This window comes from Chiloscyllium punctatum, chromosome 23, assembly GCF_047496795.1.
Source record: "Chiloscyllium punctatum isolate Juve2018m chromosome 23, sChiPun1.3, whole genome shotgun sequence".
NCBI classification, from domain to species: domain Eukaryota; kingdom Metazoa; phylum Chordata; class Chondrichthyes; order Orectolobiformes; family Hemiscylliidae; genus Chiloscyllium; species Chiloscyllium punctatum.
In genome coordinates, this window is record NC_092761.1 from 6,692,963 (window position 1) to 6,700,736 (window position 7,774).

At 43.7% G+C, this 7,774-nt stretch overlaps 1 non-coding gene across 1 annotated transcript; it reads left to right on the top strand.

The window, feature by feature from the left end:
• The first annotated feature begins 7,407 nt into the window (after positions 1-7,407).
• Positions 7,408-7,489, top strand: trnas-aga (transfer RNA serine (anticodon AGA)). The gene has a single exon. It is a non-coding gene; the product is annotated as a tRNA-Ser (tRNA).
• The last annotated feature ends 285 nt before the right edge of the window (positions 7,490-7,774 follow it).

Sequence of the window (7,774 nt, forward strand, 5' to 3'; positions counted from 1 at the left end):
CACTTTCTTTGTTCTTTCTACCTAAAACATTTACCACTTCTTATTTTGAAGTCAGGAGTTTTATATATAACACGTTACAAGAACAGGAGCAACATTCCAATGTCCTGAAGCCCTTTCCAATTTAAAGTGAAAGTTTTGCTCCTTTAACAGGAGCTGTTAAAGAGCTGTTACTAAGGAAGGAGTTTCCACGAGTTGTTTCCCATGGCTTGGCAGAAAGTCGCTGATTGAATTTGCAGTGGCCGCTTTCTGTTGGCATCGGGAGCTTAGAAAGTGATGCCATATTCTGCTGCGTGAAAACGTCTCACTCCCTGCGGACTTGGGGTGAATCATGGATGAGTTTTCCCGGTTACAATGGCAATACATGGTCGGGTAAATGCTTGTGCTGAAATATTTGAGGCTTATTCCCTGGGTGGGCTCAAACCACCAACATTTCAGCCAACTGCGCTGACCATTTCAGATACAGAAACTGGCAACGCAGATATCCAAAAGCAAAGTTACCGACGGGATATGAGGATATGTTGGACAGCAGGAACTTGCGTTGTTTTCAGAGACGATCGCTGATTTTACCACCGAGAGGGTAAGCACACTGAGGATCTGCAAACACTCAAATTAAAAGGCATCCACACATGCGCAGTTCTCTCATATACATGTCCACAGAGTTGCTCACTGACAATGCTGGTATTTGAAGCCACGATTCGATAGAAACTGAAGCTTAAAATCCAGCACATTAGACCGCTCGACTACGCTACTCCACAATAACCAACACTCAGATTTGTTATGACTAGTGTTTCAGGATGGATTCACTTCAGACACTTAGACCTCGCAAATTTTGTAATGAAATTGGCGTAACTTAAGAAGACCAAAAAAATGTACAGACAAGGAACAGGCCCTTCATCCATTCAAGCCTGAGCCGATCCAAATCTACTGTTTAAACCTGTCACCCAATTCCTAAGCATCTGTATCCCTCTGCTCCCCACCTACCCATGCATCTGTCCAGACGCCTCTTTAATGTATCTACCGTGATTATCTCTCCCGTCTCTGCGTTCCAGACACCCACCACCCGCTGTGTCAAGTAGATGCCACGTGTATCCCTCTTAAACTTTTCACCTTTCACCTTGAAAGCGTGACCTCTCGTTTTTAATCCTTCAACCTGGGAAATAGAACTTTTCTCTATCTACCCTGTCTGTACCCTTCATGATTTTGTAAACCTCAAAAAAGGTCTACCTCAAACTACTTTTTTCTAATGAAAACAAACCTAACCTACTCAACCTCTCTTCCTAGATTGCACCTTCCATATGAGGCAACATCCGCTTAAACCTTTTACACGCCCTCTCCAAAGCGTCCACATCCTTTTCGTAATGTGGCGACCAGAAATTTACACAGTATTCCAAGTGTGGCCAGACCAATGTATTGTTCAATTTTAACATGACTTGCCAGCCATTTTATTCAATACCCCATCCAATGAAGCCAAGCATACTATATGCCTGCGTGACTACTCTATCCACCTGTGCAGCAACCTTCAGTGTATAATGGATCTGCACTCACAGATCTCTCTGTCCATCAACTTTTTTTACCCCAAACCTCTTCTGTTCATTGTATAACCCCATCGAGAATTAGACTGACTGAAATGCGTCACCTCACATTTGTCTGTTTTGAACTCCAGCTGCCACTTCTCCGCCCAACTTTCCAGTATATCTATATCCTCCTGTATTCTTTAACAGTCACTTATAAGTTCTGCTAGTCCAGAAATCTTCGTGTCATCTGCAAACTTTCTGATCATTGCAACAGTGCTCTCTTCCAGATCATTTAAGTATATCACAAACAACAGTGGCTACAACACTGACCCCTGTGGAGCACTAGTGGTCATCTTTCTCCATTTCCAGAAACCCCATTCCACTGCCACTCTCTGTCTCCCATTGCTCAACTAATTCTTTATCCACCTGTCTAGAACACCCTGCACACCATATTACTTTACGTTCTGTATTTGGTTACCATGGGGAGCCTTATCTAACTCCTTAATGAAGTGGATGTATATGACATCAACAGCCTTTCCTTCATCTATCAACTTGGGCACTTCCCCGAAAAACACTATGGATCTCATTGATATGCACATTATTTTCTAAATATGAATAGATCCTATGCCTCAGTACCTTCTCCAGCAACTTTCTCAACACTGATGTTAGGCCCATTGTTCTGTAGTTATCAGTAATATCCCGACTATCCTTCATGTACAAGGGACAATATGAGCAACGTTCCAGTCGGCCAGAACGTCACCTGTGCTGAAGCATGCCACGAAGATATCTGTCAGGGCCCCAGCTATTTCCTCTCTCACATCACTCAGGAACCAGGAATAGATCCCATCCGTTCCTGGGGATTTGTCCACATTAAGTACCCCTAGCCTGCCAAACACAGCTTCCCTTCTTATGTCAACATGATCCAGACTAATCAAATGTCTTACTCTAGACTCAACATTCATCATGTTCCTCTCCTCAGTGAACACTGATGCAAAATAATCATTCAGAACCATATTCACTCTCTCAGATTCGACATACAGCCTTCCTTAATTTTCCTTTAGTGGTCCAATCCTTTCTCTGGTTACCCGCTTGCTTCTTATATATGAATAATACGCTTTAGGATTCTCCTTAATTATGCTAGCGTTAAGTTGTTTCATGACCCCTTTTAACCCTCTTGATTCCTCGTTTAATACATATCCTACTCTTCTCATGTTCCTCCAGGGACCATTATGTTGTTAGCTGCCGAGGCATTATGTATGCTTCCCTTTTCCTCTTGGCGATTCGTACAATTGTCCTGTCATCAACAGTTCACGAATATTGCCTTTTAAATCCTTTTCCTTCAACGGGACATGCCTATCCTGCACTATATTTAACCTATCTTTGAAAGCCTGCCACATATGAACTGTGGACTTTCCTACAAATAGCTGTGTCCAATCAACATTTCCGACCTCCTGCATAATTTTGATATAATTAGCTTTGGCCCAGTTTAGTACTCTTTCCTCAGGACAACTCTCATCTTTGTCAATGAGTATTCTAAAACTTACAGAATATTGGACACTTCCCAAAGAAATCACCCACGGCAACTGCTATCACCAGCCCTGGCTTATTCCCCAATATCAGCTCCAATATGGCCTATTCCCTCGTCAGACTATTGATATACCGCTCCAGAAAACTCACCTGGAGGCTTCTTACAAATGGTATCCCATCCATACCTCTGACGCTAAGAGTATCCCGGTCAATGTTGGGAAAAAGGAAATCTCCAATCAACACTAAATTATTGCCTCTACGTTTTTCCATGATCTGTTGAACTATTTTTTCTTACACCTCACGCTCTCTGTGATACAGCCCCAAAAATCTAACCTCACCCTTCTTATTTCACTGCTCCATCCATAGTGTCTCACGACCCAAGCCCTCCTTTCGCACAGCCATGATATCATCCCTGACCAGCAATGCAACTCCTTCCCCTTTTACTTCCCTCCCTGTCCTATCTGAAGCGTCTATATCCTAGAACATTTGGTTGCCAACCATGCCCTTCCTTCAACTAAATCTCTGTGATCACAATAACGTCATATTCCCAGGCACCAACCTAAGCCCTAAGTTCATCTGTCTATACTCCATGCATTAAAGTAGATGCATTTCAGGCCACCAGTTCTTTTGCATTCATCTGCTCTCTGCCTACTCTTCCCATTATTAATGCTATCTTCCAGATTCTTAGCGTTTCCAGTTTCCACCTCACTGCCGACTTGTTTTCTCTTGTGGTTCCCAGCCCCCTGACACATTAGTATAAAACCTCTCCAACAGCAGTAGCAAAAACTCCCGAAAGGACTTTCGTTCCCGTCTGGTTCAGATGTAGATCGTCAATTTTCTTATAGTCCCACATTCCCCAGAACTGGTCACAAAATCCAAAAAATCTGAAACCCGGCCTGCAGCACCATTCCTCAACTCACGTGTTCACCGTGCCGTTTTTTAATCACTTCTACGCTGGCAGTCACATGGCACTGGCAGCAATCCCGAGATTACTACCTTTGAGTTCCTCCTCTTTAATTTCTCTCCTAGCTCCCTGAATTCTCCCTGCAGGTCCTCATCTCGTTTTTTTTCGTTGGTGCCTGTATGCACCAAGACAACTGACTGTTCACGATCCCCTTTTCAAATCTCTTCAGCCAATGGGCGACATCCCTGGCCTGAGCACCTGGGAGGCAACATAACTCTCCAGAATGGCTGATGCTCCACAGTGAGTCCACCCGTAGCTCCAGAGTGGCCACACGGTCAAACAAGTGCTGCAGCTGGACACACTTCTTGCAAGTGTAAGTTTAGAAAACATTTACAAGGGTTTGCAAGGTTTGCCGAGCTTGGACATGAGAACGAAACTGAATAGGCTTCGTCAGATTCCCAGGAGCTTCAGTGCTTAGATATGGCCTCACAGAAGCTTATAAAATCATGAGGAAACACAGTAAATAGTCAGGGAGCATTTCTTCACAAGACACGCGAGTTCAAATCTACATAGCAAACGTTTAATGTGAGAGAGGAAAAATTTAAAAGGGATGTGAGGGACTAATATTTTTCACACAGAACTTTTGTGTGTGTGGAATGAATTGCCACATTTAGTGGCAGAGTCTGGTGCACTCACAACATTTCAAAGGCATTTGAATGGGTGTATAGTCAGGAAGACCTCGGAGAGATAAGGCACAAATATTGGCAGAAATGTATGGATTAATTTCGTTTATCTATTCAGCAAGGGCAAGTTGGATCGCGGGATTTGTTTCCATGCTCGACAAGTCTGAGATGCTGAAGCCACCGGCAACAGTTTGAATACACCATTTGCAAAAAAACGCATGATGATTGTAACTCAGCCAGCGAGTTTGGCTATTTTGTTTGGAGGGTGGGTGAGCCCAACCGATCCAGAGATGAAGGTTTACAGGATATTTGCTTCCAATGACCATTAAGTGCTGTCTGTGAGGCACCGTGAGTCGTCTCTGACATGAACTGCTCGCACAAATAACAGCGACGCAATTCCAAACCTACTGGAGATTTAGTGTATTGCCAAGTCCCAGAAAGTTCTCAAGTATCATAAAACAAAACACAACAACGAACCATTAAAAGTGAACACTTTCAAGTATATCCGTGATTAAATTAGGCCATCAATGCGCCGGTGCCCCCATCTGATCGAGAGAACCAATCACCTTTCTCCCTCACCAGGACAGTAATGAAGGAAATGAAAGTATAGCAACGTTTCACATCGTGATTGCCCACCTTTTCGCCACAACATCTAAAAACGGCGAACAGATTCAATGCAGGATCTTCTTTCGAAATAACGGTGAAATAAGTATGTCTATTCACTTTCAGAGTAAACGGGGAACAACGCAAGTTGTCTGGAATATGAATAACCAACATAGACTACTTTGGTCCCAGATTCCACTGATGCACAGACTTTCATATGTAAAGGTACCTTGGGTGATTGCCCTACACCCAGAAATCTTCTGGCTGCCTTCTGTTTGCCCTGTCACATTAAACTTGTGCTGCTCTAATCGAATTTGTAGTTCTTGCCATTTGTCCGTATTGCTACTAGGGATAGCTGGTCGTGGCAACTCGTGAATGCCACACAAATTCTTTGCCAAAATTGGATAGTCCCGCAACGTGATTCTCAGTGCACGAACTTTGCAACGAGTATATGCCAAGCTGCAAGTTAAAAAGCACGCTTCCGTTTATTAAAGTAAGTTTCTGGGAACTGACAGCCAGCTTCCTCCTTACACTCGGAATTATGACAACACATAAACCAACAGCCTCTCTCAGAGACAAGTGACCAATGCCCATCTTGTGCTGGACAAACGTAGTTGACAAGATTGCACGCAGGGACTGCACAGAAAACTATAGAGGAGAAGCAGACAGACGACCATCGAGCTGCATTCATGCAGTTCAGTTACCCTGTCAACCCCATGCACAGCTGTTCCTTGTAGGTACACACAGGGCACTGAGTGTCTCTGACTCCGGGACTTGGAACTCGGATTATATGACCGTCTGCAGCACTGCTTACTTCCTTGTGTGAGGTAACTCCCGATGGAACATATGTAAAACACGATAGCTCATTGAGAAATACGTCCAAAATAGTACCCAAGAGACGTATTTCTGTTGTGTTCTAGTCCTGTTCCTGACATGACATTCAGCATTGTACTTATTGTGTGCTTCCTGGCGGTTCGCTGCATGCTTCCGTGATCGCATTGTGTGCAGTAATCTGCGTTTTAGCTGCAATTACGTGCGTTTCAAACCCAGGACCACCGGCCTCTATTTTGTTTTACTCTTCTCGTACGCATTTGCAACACAGTAAACGATCAATTAATATTGGAAAATGACATACACATGCGTGTGAAAAGCCCAGTTTCCGTGGCAATTATGCAATGGTTGAGATTACTTTGATTCAGGAGATAAGGATGGAAAGTGAGTTTGGGTAGAGATGAGGAACATTGAGGAAAGAGGAAACCAGCCGGTGTAGCTTACAAGAACACTAACAGTAACCACAGTGTAAAAGAAAAACGTACAGGAAAAAATACCGCCTGTGAATGATAAAAGAAGGCAAGAATTATGGGAGACATTCATTTCCCCTCTTCCTCTCCCGTTTGAATTGTAAAGAAACTTTGAAGAAAAACAATCGAAAAGTCTAATATGCCCCCATCGAACAACGTGCGCCGGACCTTGGTCATTGATTACTGTAGATTAGAATACTTACAATGTGGAAACAGGCCCTTCGGCCCAGCAACTCCATACCGACCCGCCCGAGCCCAAATGCATTCCTCTCCTTTACCTCCGTCAATTTAGCATGGCCATTTCAACAAACCGGTACATTTTTGGACAGTGGGAGAAAACCAGAGAAAGCGCACACAGCGACGGGGAGAATGTGCAAACTGCACACATTCAGTTGCTTGAGGCGGGAATTGACCCTGACTCTGTGGCATTGTGAAACAGCAGCGCTCACGATGGTGTCAGCGTGAGATGGGACTTATTTGCCGTCTTTAATTGGGAAAAATCTCTGTCATTGTGAGCATCTGGAAATACCAGCTCCTTCGGCAGAATAAGAAATGAATATGTCACTAACCTTTGTTTGTTTCATGTCCAAGAATACTCAGATCAATAGCTCCCTTGATTACCTCTGCTGGTCATGTTCGCAAAGAGATCGAGCAAATTGCCAAGTGTGATTTTCCTTTCAATAAATAAATTTGACTCCATTTGGCTGCAAAAATCTTTTCCTAACTTTGTGCTTTTCTTCTTTTACATTGGTGTCTCGCACCTTACAAATGACAGCAAAGGTATGAATGGAGAGTGAAACATTTAACTCAAGTCAGCGGCAGCTTTCAATGAGATCACGGCTGATTTGGTCAGTGCTCAGCATGCAGCGCTGTCGGTAGTCATGGCCGAGTGGTTAAGGCGATGGATTAGAAATCCATTGGGGTTGTCCCACGTAGGTTCGAATCCTGCTGACTACGTTATGAATGCTTACCTGCTGGAACAATTCAAAATTCAGAAAGCCTGTTTTGCAAACCAGGCCTGTAATTTGATTAGACTTGAGAAACTCGAGTTCTTCATCAGAAATGCTCCACATTTAAAACATTATCTCGGTTTCTCTTTCCAGATACACTGCTCGACACATCGGGTTTCTGCAGTTGTTATTGAACGCCCTGAGCAGAAGTGCTGCTTTTCATTAGATTCCTTTAATCCCTTGTCCTCTGTTCTCTGACTCTGATCAGTGGCAATACTTCCTCCTGCTCGTC